The sequence below is a fragment of the Bubalus kerabau genome, chromosome 4 (assembly GCF_029407905.1).
Source record: "Bubalus kerabau isolate K-KA32 ecotype Philippines breed swamp buffalo chromosome 4, PCC_UOA_SB_1v2, whole genome shotgun sequence".
NCBI lineage: Eukaryota > Metazoa > Chordata > Mammalia > Artiodactyla > Bovidae > Bubalus > Bubalus kerabau.
Genome location: NC_073627.1, coordinates 43719162 through 43732208, shown reverse-complemented (window position 1 = coordinate 43732208; position 13047 = coordinate 43719162). Strand labels below are relative to the sequence as shown.

General features: G+C 39.0%; 1 non-coding gene across 1 annotated transcript; it reads right to left on the bottom strand.

Moving 5' to 3' along the window:
• Positions 1 to 1493: 1493 nt before the first annotated feature.
• On the bottom strand, positions 1494 to 1600 carry LOC129651886 (U6 spliceosomal RNA). The gene has a single exon (XR_008714388.1). It is a non-coding gene; the product is annotated as a U6 spliceosomal RNA (small nuclear RNA).
• Positions 1601 to 13047: the final 11447 nt, after the last annotated feature.

The window sequence follows — 13047 nt, the reverse complement described above, 5'->3', positions numbered from 1 at the left end:
AATCATCAGTTTCCTTTCCAAACCACGCATGTGTGATTGCTAAGTCTCTTCAGTCATGTCCGACTCTTTGTGACCTTATGGACTGTAGTCTGCCAGGCTCCTCTGTGCATGAGATTCTCCAGGCAAGAATATTGGAGTGGGTTGCCATCTCTTCCTCCAGGGGATCTTCCCGACCCAGCGATCAAACCTGCATCTCCTATGGCTCCTGCATTGCAGGCTGATCCTTTACTGCTGAGCCACTGGGGAAGCCTCTCCAAACCACATGCTCCTCTTAACTGCCTTCAACATTTCTTTTAGTGGCATAGCTCTACACCTGGCTAGTTCTCCAGGCTCAATCTCTAGCTCTCCTTTCTTCTCCCTTTACTCTTTCTTCCTAGGAGAGCTCACCCATCTCCAAGCCTAAAATCTTATCCCTACAGTGTTATTTCTAAAATATGTCCCTAATCCTCTCCTCTGTGCTCCAGACTCTCAGCTGCCTACTGTTCTATCTTAGAAACATCACAGGCATTTCAAATTTATCACATGTGCATGCATGCTAAGTCACTTCAGTTGTGTCCAGCTCTTTGTGACCCCATGGACTGTAGCCTGCCAGGCTCCTCTGTCCATGGGATTCTCCAGGCAAGAATACTGGAGTGGGTTGCCATGCCCTTCTCCAGGGGATCATCCCACATCTTTATCCATTCATCTGTCTGTAGTCATTTAGGTTGCTTCCGTGTCTCGACTGAGTGCGGCTATGAACATTGGGCTGCATGTACCTTTTCGAATTAGAGTTTTCTCCAGATATATACCCAAGAGTAGGACTGCAGGATCATATCTCCAGCATTTATTGGTAGACGTCTTAATGATGGCCGTTTTGACTGATGTGAGGTGGTACCTCTTTGAAGTTTTGATTTACATTTCTCTAATAATTAACAATGTTGAACATCTTTTCATGTGCCTATTTACAATCTGTGTGTCTTCTTTAGAGAAATGTCTATCTTTTTTTTTTTTAGTTGTATGAACTGTTTGTGTATTTTGAAAATTAAACCTTTTTGGTCACATAATTTGCAAATATTTTCTCTCAGTCCATAGGTTGTCTTTTCATTTTGTTTATTGTTTCCTTTTCTGTGCAAAAGCTTGTAAGTTTAATTAGGTACCATTTGTTTATTTTTGCTTTTATTTCTATTGCCTTAGGAGACTGACCTAAGAAAATATTGGTATATGTCTGAATATTTTGTCTATGTTCTTCTCTTCTAGGAGTTTCATGATACCATGTCTTATATTTAAGTCTTTAAGCAATTTTGAGTTTATTTTTACATATGGTGTGAGGGAGTGTTCAATTTCATTGTTTCACATGTGACTATCCAGCTTTCCCAACATTACTAGCTGAAGAGACTGTCATTTTTCTATGTATATTCTTGCCTTCTTTGTTGAAGATTAATTGACTGTAGGTATGTGGGTTTATTTCTGGGCTCTCTATTCTGTTCCATTGATGCATATGTCTGTTTTTGTGCCAATACCACACTGTTTTGTTTTGTTTTTTTGTTATCCTTGCATAGGGACCATGCTAATCTTCTCTTTATTATTCCAATTTTAGTTTATGTGCTGCCAGAGCAAGCACAATACCACCCTGTTTTGATTTCTGTAGCTTTGTAGTATTGTCTGAAGTCTGGGTGGGTTATGCCTCCAGCTTCATTCTTTTTCCTCGGGATCACTTTGGCAATTGTGGATCTTTATGGTTCACGGGGTCGCAAAGAGTCGGACACAACTGAGCGACTGAACTGATGCTTTTATATAAATTTTAGGATTATTTGTTCTAGTTCTGTGAAAAATGTCATGGGTAATTTGATAGGGATTGCATTAAATCTGTAGATTGCTTTGGGTAGTATGTCCATTTTAACATATTAATTCTTCCAATCCAAGAGCATAGGATATCTTTCCACTTGTTTGAATCATCTTTAATTTTCTTTATCAATGTTTTATGGTTCTGAGCATATAAGTATTTCATCTTCTTGGTCAGGTTTATTGGTAAGGGTTTTTTTTTTTTTTGATGCAATTTTAAAAGAGATTATTTTTGTACTTTTCCTTTCTGATATTTCATTGTGAATATAAAGAAATGCAGCCTTCCTAACACCATACACAAAGATAAACTCAAAATGGATTAAAGATCAGAATGTAAGACCAGAAACTATAAAACTCTTAGAGGAAAACATAGGCAGAACACTCAATGACATAAATCAAAGCAAGATCCTCTATGACCCACCTCCAACAGTAATGGAAATAAAAACAAAAGTAAACAAGTGGGACCTAATTAAACTTAAAAGCTTTTGCACACCAAAGGAAACTATAAGCAAGGTGAAAAGACAACCCTCAGAATGGGAGAAAATAATAGCAAATGAAACAACTGACAAAGGACTAATTTCCAAAATATACAAGCAGCTCTTACAACTCAATACCAGGAAAACAAACAACTCAATCAAAAAGTGAGAAAAAGACTTAAACAGACATTTCTCCAAAGACATACAGATGGCTAACAAACACATGAACAGATGCTTAACATCACTCATTATTAGAAACATGCAAATCGAAACTACAATGAGATATCACCTCACACCTTTCAGAATGGCCATCATCAAAAAGTCTACAAACAATAAATGCTGGAGAGGGTGTGGAGAAAAGGGAACGCTCCTGCATTGTTGGTGGGAATGTAAATTGATACAGCCACTATGGAAGACAGTATGCTGCTGCTGCTAAGTCACTTCAGTCCTGTCCGACTCTGTGCGACCCCATAGACGGCAGCCCACCAGGCTCCCCTGTCCCTGGAATTCTCCAGGCAAGAACACTGGAGTGGGTTGCCATTTCCTTCTCCAATGCATGAAAGTGAAAAGTGAAAGTGAAGTCGCTCAGTCGTGTCCAACTCTGTGCGACCCCATGGACTGCCGCCTACCAGGCTCCTTTGTCCATGGGATTTTCCAGGTAAGAGTACTGGAGTGGGGTGCCATTAGGAATAAAACCACCATATGACCCAGCAATCCCACTCCTAGACATATACCCTGAGGAAACAAAAATTGAAAAAGACACATGTATCCCACTGTTCATTGCAGCACTATTTACAATACCTAAAACATGGAAGCAACCTAGATGTCCATCGACAGATGAATGGATAAAGAAGCTGTGGTACATATACACAATGGAATATTACTCAGCTATAAGAAGGAATGCATTTGAGTCAGCTCTAATGAGGTGGATGAACCTAGAGCCTATTATACAGAGTGAAGTAAATCAGAAAGAGGAAGATAAATATCGTATTCTAACGCATATATACAGAATCTAGAAAAATGGTACTGAAGAATTTATTTACAGGATAGCAGTGGAGAAAGAGACACAGAGAATAGACTTATGGACTTGGGGAGAAGGGAGGAGAGGGTGAGATGTACGGAGAGAGTAACATGGAAACTTACTATATGTAAAATAGATAGCCCACGGGAATTTGCTGTATGGCTCAGGAAACTCAAACAGGGGCTCTGTATCAACCTAGACGGATGGGATGGGGAAGGAGATGGGAGGGAGGTTCAAAAGGGAGGGGATATATGTATACCTATGGCTGATTCATGTTGAGGTTTGACAGAAAACAACCAAATTCTGTAAAGCAATTATCCTTCCATTAAAAAATAAATAAATTAAAAAAAAGAAATGCAGCCAATTTCTGTATGTTAATCTTGTGTCCTGCTACCTGGCTGAATTCGTTTATACATTCTAGTAGTTTTTGTGTGGGGCCTTTAGTGGTGCTCCCTCCTCATCAGTCTTTTGGAAGAGTTTGAGAAGGATCAGTTAAAGTTATTCGATAGAATTCCCCAGTGAAACCATCTGGTCATAGCCTTTTGTTTTTGCAAGGAGTTTTAAAATTACAGATTCTATTTCACTTCTAGTGATTGGTCTGTTCAAATATCTATTTCTTCATGATTCAGTTTTGGTGGCCTGTATGTTTCTAGAAACGTGTCCAGTTCTTATAAGTTGTCCAATTCTTTGGTTTATAATTGCTCATCTCCTCTCCTACTCTTATTTGCATTTATTGTATCCTACATAGTTTCTTCATAGCACTTTATCCCAATTAATATATTTTGATTGGTCTTCTCTACTAGATTTGAGGCAACGTGCGGGCAGGAACAGTGTCTTATTTGCTAAGGTATATCTAGCCCCTAGTGTAGTGTCTGGCACACAGCAGGTGATTAATCAGTTGCTGACTAAATTAAGGTACCTCATTCTGTCTTGGTCTATGTGTTACAAGTATGATGCATTCGCACAACGTTGCTTAGGAGGGAAAAATTCTTATTCCTCCATTTCATGTCCATTATTAAAAAAAAAAAAAAGTCACTTGTCTGACACTAATGACATAGCCATTTATCTCCATAGTGCCAAAACAGCTGCAGTGTCATGGACCTTAATATAGAGAATATTTTTTCCCACGATTAGGGAAATTTAATACTGAATCTTACAGGAGTTTCATAAGGAAATTGAGTCATAAAATACAGAAAGGATTCATAATAGGAAGGGGTAGAACCTGAAAAGTTTGGCCCGGAGGCAGTAAGATATTTTCTTTAAGCTTCAGAAACCACCATACCGACGTTTCTTTTTGTACTCTTCCAAGTCATGTCACAAAGATAGACAACATCTGCTGCCTGTGCTGGCCAGAAGTACAAAAGTTGTTTATTAAGGCATGATTCACCCACCCAGAAGCCTTCATTTCCGTGAAGAGGAGAAACAAACTAATTTCACATTAACCAGGCATAGTTATTTGACCTAACGGAAAAATGGGTCCACATTTAACACCCTCTTGGATCTTACACGGCGTGACAGCGTGCAAAGCAGTGCGGCTGTACTTCAGAACTGCTTTGCATACCTGGGCTTCCCAGCAACCAGACCTCATTTGTTATGCCCCCAGCAGATACTCTTCAGGCTAGCTTGAAAGTGCTCAAAGCTATAATAGCATTCAAACAGCAAAAAGTCCTTAGATTTCCTTAGTTTCTATCTTTGAAGAGTTCAAAGAGCTTCCACATTTATTTTTTTCTGGTACTTTTCCCTGTCATGCTATGATGTAAGAAGATCTGAGATTAGAGAACCTGGAGTTCAGATAGTTTATTCAAAGCCACAGTGAAATTACATACTACAGTCAGACTCCATTCCCCCGACCTCTCTAGACCATGTAGTTTCCCAAGGGGTTTAAGACCCTTTATGAAAAAATTCAAAACTACATATAATTATCAGTCTTGAACATTTTTTTCTAACCCTCTTAACACAGAGGAAAAAATATTACTTTGTGGTTTTTAAATAAAAATGTCTTTGTGAGGACAGACTTCTAAATTGCCTCATTCTAAATTCACATAGAAAAGATCAAAGGAATAAAAATAGAGGGAAAACCTTTAGTATGCCAGAAACTTGGAGGGCTGTCTTCTAGTTAGAATATAGAAGGGCTCAATTAGGAGGAATGGTCAGTTCAATATTCCACTTCTGTAAAATATATTATCACCCCAATAGAATTCCATGAACAACCCCTTACTCAAGGTTGAAGGCTAGATGAAAGCAGATGGAGAGCAAGGCAGTGCATATACTCAGATCTGCTTCAGTCTCTGACAGAACCCTCAGCAATTCCTACTTAAATATTAACCAAAGCTGGACGCATATAAACCTCTCCATGTTAAGATGAGCAAATGGAAAAAACCCATAGGACTACGAAAATATGCTTCAGCTCAAAGGATGAGGTCTCCCTGAAAAATCAGAACAAAGCTGGTTGGTATAGACAACAGAGTCAGGAGTTCCAAACAACAAAAATGTAAGCATTTATGTTCCCTGGTGATATATCCCCAGTACCCAAATTAGTGTCTAGCATAGAATAGTTCTTGAGTAAATTGACTGAATACATTAGGAGTCTCAGAAGGAGGAAACAGAATAGGAACAGAAGCAATAATTAAGTAATTTTCCTAAGACTTAAACCTGCTGGGAAAATGAATGAAATAAAATCAACACCTAGACCAGCCAGGTGACATTTTAAAATATTTCTAGGGTAAAGAAAAAAGCCTTCAAGAATTCAGACTGGGAAAGGAGGAGGTAATTTGGGAGGGAGCAAATTATCTCCAAAGGTACTAAATTCAAACTGGCCTCAGAATTGTGCACTCTAAGATACAAATCAATAAAGCACATCCAACAGAATTCTGAAGGTAAATGTTTATAATTTTAGAATTCTACACTCAGCAAAGTTGTTATAAAGTTGTGAAGGCCTCTTAAATAAGTGTGTGTGTGTGTGTGCGCACACGCGGGCACGCACATGCACTCAATCATGCCAACTCTTTCCTATCCCGTGGACTGTAGCCCCCCAGGCTACTCTGTCCCTGGGATTTTTCCCAGTAAAAATACTAAAGTGGGTTGCCATTTCCTCCTCCAGGGGATCTTCCTGACTCAGGGATCAAACCTGTGTCTCTGATGTCTCCTGCACTTGCAGGAGGATTCTTTACCCCTGAGTCATCTGGGAATACATACTAAGATACAAAGTGCTCAAAAATGACACTACCCAGTTAACTGCTCTGAAAGAAAAAACTTCTCAAACATGTACTACTGAATGAGAAGTCAGAATAAGGAAGAAGAGGGACTTTCCTGGCAGTCCAGTGGTTAAGACTCCGTGTTTCCAATGCAGGGGTTGTGGCTTCCATCCTGGGTCAGGGAACTAAGATCTCACATTCCATGTGGTGCAGCCAAAAAAAAAAAAAAAAAAAAAAGAATAAGGAGGAAGAGTCAGAGCATAAAAACTTCTGCATAAAAGAACTTTATTTAAATATCTAAAATAACTCTCAAAAGAGAAAGTACATAATGTAGGAAAGAAATTTCTTTTTCCAAGAGGGATAAGTTCAGTTCAGTTCAGTCGCTCAGTCATGTCTGACTCTTTGCAACCCCATGAATTGCAGCACACCAGGCCTCCCTGTCCATCACCAACTCCCGGAGTTCACTGAGACTCACACCATCCAGCCGTCTCATCCTCTGTCGTCCCCTTCTCCTCCTGCCCCCAATCCCTCCCAGCATCAGAGTCTTTTCCAATGAGTCAACTCTTCGCATGAGGTGGCCAAAGTACTGGAGTTTCAGCTTTAGCATCATTCCTTCCAAAGAAATCCCAGGGCTGATCTCCTTCAGAATGGACTGGTTGGATCTCCTTGCAGTCCAAGGGACTCTCAAGAGTCTTCTCCAACACCACAGTTCAAAAGCATCAATTCTTTGGCGCTCAGCTTTCTTCACAGTCCAACTCTCTCATCTATACATGACTACTGGAAAAGCCATAGCCTTGACTAAACGGACCTTTGTTGGCAAAGTAATGTCTCTGCTTTTGAATATGCTATCTAGGTTGGTCATAACTTTCCTTTTAAGGAGTAAGCGTCTTTTAATTTCATGGCTGCAGTCACCATCTGCAGTGATTTTGGAGCCCCCCAAAAATAAAGTCTGACACTGTTTCCCCATCTATTTCCCATGAAGTGATGGGCCCAGATGCCATGATCTTCGTTTTCTGAATGTTGAACTTTAAGCCAACTTTTTCACTCTCCTCTTTCATTTTCATCAAGAGGCTTTTGAGTTCCTCTTCACTTTCTGCCATAAGGGTGGTGTCATCTGCATATCTGAGGTTATTGATATTTCTCCCAGCAATCTTGATTCCAGCTTGTGTTTCTTCCAGTCCAGCATTTCTCATGATGTACTCTGCATATATGTTAAATAAGCAGGGTGACAATATACAGCCTTGACGTACTCCTTTTCCTATTTGGAACCAGTCTGTTGTTCCATGTCCAGGTCTAACTGTTGCTCCCTGACCTGCATATAGGTTTCTCAAGAGGCAGGTCAGGTGGTCTGGTATTCCCATCTCTTTCAGAATTTTCCACAGTTTATTGTGATCCACACAGTTCAAAGGCTTTGGCATAGTCAATAAAGCAGAAATAGATGTTTTTCTGGAACTCTCTTGCTTTTTCCATGATCCAGGGGATGTTGGCAATTTGATCTCTGGTTCCTCTGCCTTTTCTAAAACCAGCTTGAACATCTGGAAGTTCATGGTTCACATACTGTTGAAGCCTGGCTTGCAGAATTTTAAGCATTACTTTACTAGCGTGTGAGATGAGTGCAATTGTGCAGTAGTTTGAGCATTCTTTGGCATTGCTTTTCTTTGGGATTGGAATGAAAATTGACCTTTTCCAGTCCTGTGGCCACTGCTGAGTTTTCCAAATTTGCTGGCATATTGAGAGCAGCACTTTCACAGCATCATCTTTAAGGATTTGAAATAGCTCAACTGGAATTCCATCACCTCCACTAGCTTTGTTCGTAGTGATGCTTCCTAAGGCCCACTTGACTTCACATTCCAGGATGTCTGGCTCTAGGTCAGTGATCACACCATCGTGATTATCTGGGTCGTGAAGATCGTTTTTGTACAGTTCTTCTGTGTATTCTTGCCATCTCTTCTTAATATCTTCTGCTTCTGTTAGGTCCATACCATTTCTGTCCTTTATCGAGTCCATCTTTGCATGAAATGTTCCCTTGGTATCTCTAATTTTCTTGAAGAGATCTCTAGTCTTTCCCATTCTGTTGTTTTCCTCTATTTCTTTGCATTGATCGCTGAGGAAGGCTTTCATATCTCTTCTTGCTATTCTTTGGAACTCTGCATTCAGATGCTTAGTCAAAAAGGCCAAATTACATGAAAAAAACCAAACCTGGAGGAGTGGAAGGGAGTGGAAGGTAAAAAAATGAAGGGAAATAAAAATGTGCTAAAAAATTGTGCTAAACACACCATCTTTACCAAGAGAAATAAAGAGATATTATTTCATTGTGATATTGAAAATAAGGTGTTTTTCTTTAATCTAGAGGTAAGCATTTTGAGAATAAAAACAGGATGTGTGACTTCCAAAGCGTGACACAGAATTTCGAAAGCAAAGCATACATAGTCCATATAGTGAGAGACAAGAGAAACAAAAAAATCATTGCAGAATATGAAACAAATTAAGAAAATAAGATGACAGAAAGCATCTGAAACACCAAAGCATCTACCCAATCCATTCTTTACCAAAGTAGTGTGTAATAATGATATTTTCATTCATTCAGCTATTATTTCAATAATCTTATGGAGTATCATAAAGCCATTAAAATTAGGTTAGTAGAAGATAATGAAATGTTATATACGAAATATAATAAAAGGTCAAAAAACAAAATCAAAATTATTTCTATAGCAATTCCGATTTAAGACATGGAAAAGTACAGGCATTCATACAGCATAATGGTTGAGGTGATAGACTTTAGAATTGGATCTAGATTTGTATCTCAAATTCACCATTTACTGACTAATGACCTTAGTCAAACAAATTAATAGTCTCAGCCTCAATTTACCCATCTATAAAGTAAGAATTTACCATCTTATAAAGTAAGAATAATAGTATCTTCTCATAAAACTATTGAAAGGATTACAAGAGAAAAACTGTATAAAAGGAAATCAAGATATCTGACATAACCACTTAATAACTATTATATATTTGTGTGTATTATTTATATATAATGTATGTATATATACACATAAATTATACATATATGTATGTACATATATATGAAATATACATAACATGTTTGCAAATATGCGTGTTATATATATATGTTTGCAAATATGCATGTTATATATATATATGTATGTGTGTGTCATGTATAACATACAATATAGCTGTGTGCCTATGCACACATACACATAGAAATAGGGCCACGAAAAACTATATCAAATTGTTAACAATGGTTATCTCTAAAATCAACAACTTTGTAAATCAAATATGCTTCAATTAAAAAAAAAACTATGGTTATCTCTAGGTAGTAAAAGTCAAATTTTTAAAAAATTTCTTTATATTTGTTTCTCCTCCATGCTTTTTTGTATTTTCCAAAATGTCTACAAAGAATATGCTTGCTTTACAATCATAAAAAAGATCAATTAAAATTAAAATAAATAGTAAAAAGTCTGCTGGATATCAGCATAAATAGAAAAATATAACTGTCCAAAAGCAATATCCATTCTTAAACACCTAAAAGGCACAAAATTATCTATAAATACAGAAGTGTCTTTCATATAGCTTGGGTTCAGTTTTAGCAAAACAAAACAAATGTCTTTTCCTCTGAATGGTGAATGCCTTGGAGTTACTCCAGAATAATATTGAATTATTCACATTGAATGGTGAATGCCTGGAGTGACTCCAAAATAATATGAAATCAATCTTTATTTCAGTAAGAACTTCTAAGCCTGAAACCCTACAAACTGAATCAGTTCTGGTACATGTATCTGTTCCAAACATCAGTCTGCAAATTGAGAGAGACTAGGGCTTCCTAGTTGGTGTCAGTAGTAAAGAATCTCCCTGCTAATGCAGGAGACATAATAGATGCAGGTTTGATCCCTGGGTCTGGAAGATCCCCTGGAGGAGGGCATGGCAGCCCACTTCTGTATTCTTGCCTAGAATCCCATGGACAGAGAAGTTCATAGGGTTGCAAAGAGTCAGACACCACAGCCAAATAAATCAATCAATCTTTAAAAAAAAAAAAAAAAAGAAGAAGGGAGTTGAGGGAGGAGATGTTTCAGGGTAGGTGAAGAGGGTTGTCAGACCTGACCTCTCAGAGTAAGTGACATTTCAGTCAGAAGATGAGCAAGAGTTAGGGGAAGAGTAGAGTATTCTAGGAAGGGAAAGTGGCATATCCAAATGCCATAAGGTAGAAAAAAGCTTGAAGCCTTAGGAGTAATTGCAAGATCAGTGCAGTCTCTGATGGAAAAGCATGTCTAGGCTCCACTTTTCCCCATTCCAGTGAGAACAGAGTACAACCCAATGAGACCATGCGCAGGTGGCAGCAGCTCAGGTCTCAGTCGGGTCTATCACTTAGCCCCTTACGTCTGGACCTTGTTTCAGCATCTTCAAAATGAGATTAATGGATTTCCGTCTTGAACCTCTTTGAAATTTATTGTATTTAATCCATAAAATACTTGCCATCTTTATGATGTTACAAGTGCACATCCTGAGGAAAAAGAGTAGAAGCTACCCACCTGTTTATGAAAGTGAAAAGAGAACTATATTCACTCGTTTGCAATTGTCATTCAATTCCAGAAGACTAATTACGATCATGAGCTAGGTCATCTATTTTTGTGAAAGTAAACTGTTATTTGCAAGAAGGTGGTCTACTTGAAACTTTCTCAAGGGGAATCCAGTGACTTAGCCTAGAGTTTTGTTGTGAAGTTTCTACATCTTCAAGTCTTTCACTCTATCAGATCAGATCAGATCAGTCACTCAGTCATGTCTGACTCTTTGCGACCCCATGAATCCCAGCACGCCAGGCCTCCCTGTCCATCACCAACTCCCGGAGTTCACTCAGACTCACGTCCATCGAGTCAGTGATGCCATCCAGCCATCTCATCCTCTGTCGTCCCCTTCTCCTCCTGCCCCCAATCCCTCCCAGCATCAGAGTCTTTTCCAATGAGTCAGCTCTTCGCATGAGGTGGCCAAAGTACTAGAGTTTCAGCTTTAGCATCATTCCCTCCAAAGAAATCCCAGGGCTGATCTCCTTCAGAATGGACTGGTTGGATCTCCTTGCAGTCCAAGGGACTCTCAAGAGTCTTCTCCAACTCCACAGTTCAAAAGCATCCATTCTTCTGCGCTCAGCATTCTTCACAGTCCAACTCTCACATCCATACATGACCACAGGAAAAACCATAGCCTTGACTAGACAAACCTTTGTTGGCAAAGTAATGTCTCTGCTTTTGAATATGCTATCTAGGTTGGTCATAACTTTCCTTTTAAGGAGTAAGCGTCTTTTAATTTCATGGCTGCAGTCACCATCTGCAGTGATTTTGGAGCCCAGAAAAATAAAGTCTGACACTGTTCCCACTCTTTCCCCATCTATTTCCCATGAAGTGGTGGGACCGGATGCCATGATCTTCGTTTTCTGAATGTTGAGCTTTAAGCCAACTTTTTCACTCTCCTCTTTCACTTTCATCAAGAGGCTTTTGAGTTCCTCTTCACTTTCTGCCATAAGGGTGGTGTCATCTGCATATCTGAGGGGATTGATATTTCTCCTGGCAATCTTGATTCCAGCTTGTGTTTCTTCCAGTCCAGCGTTTCTCATGATGTACTCTGCATATAAGTTAAATAAGCAGGGTGACAATATACAGCCTTGACGTACTCCTTTTCCTATTTGGAACCAGTCTGTTGTTCCATGTCCAGGTCTAACTGTTGCTTCCTGACCTGCATACAGATTTCTCAAGAGGCAGATCAGGTGGTCTGGTATGCCCATCTCTTTCAGAATTTTCCACAGTTTCTTGTGATCCACACAGTCAAAGGCTTTGGCATAGTCAATAAAGCAGAAGTAGATGTTTTTCTGGAACTCTCTTGCTTTTTCCATGATCCAGCAGATGTTGGCAATTTGATCTCTGGTTCCTCTGCCTTTTCTAAAACCAGCTTGAACATCAGGAAGTTCATGGTTCACATATTGCTGAAGCCTGGCTTGGAGAATTTTGAGCATTTCACTCTGTACTCCTGCTTTAAACTGTTTGGTACTTAGACAAGTGTCACAATCAAACTGACAATAATGCATCCAGAGTCTCACCCCCACCCCAAATGTGCTGGGCATAATGCTGAACAGTTTCATGCCATAGTTTTCAGTTATGCCCTACTGTAACAACCCTATGAGAGTCATGTGTGTCAATTCTCATTCTTTTTGGTAGTTATCAATATATTCTATGAAGTGGCCACAAACACCGAATTAATGGCTATCAAACCATCACTCCTAATGGAAACAGAGCGTTAGGTTCCTTCAAACCTCTAGTCATAATATTTTCATCAATGGATCAGTACTTAATCTTAGTTTATGTGTGTCTCTGTTTAAAGACACCATATGTATTATATATTATTGATTCCTTAACATTGAACTCATGGCCAACAACCTTATAACTCATGCCTGTATCTAATGTTTATTTTGTCCATCTCTCCTTCATGACAGCCCTCTTGCACCTAGGAACAGTAGACTGCACTTCAGCAA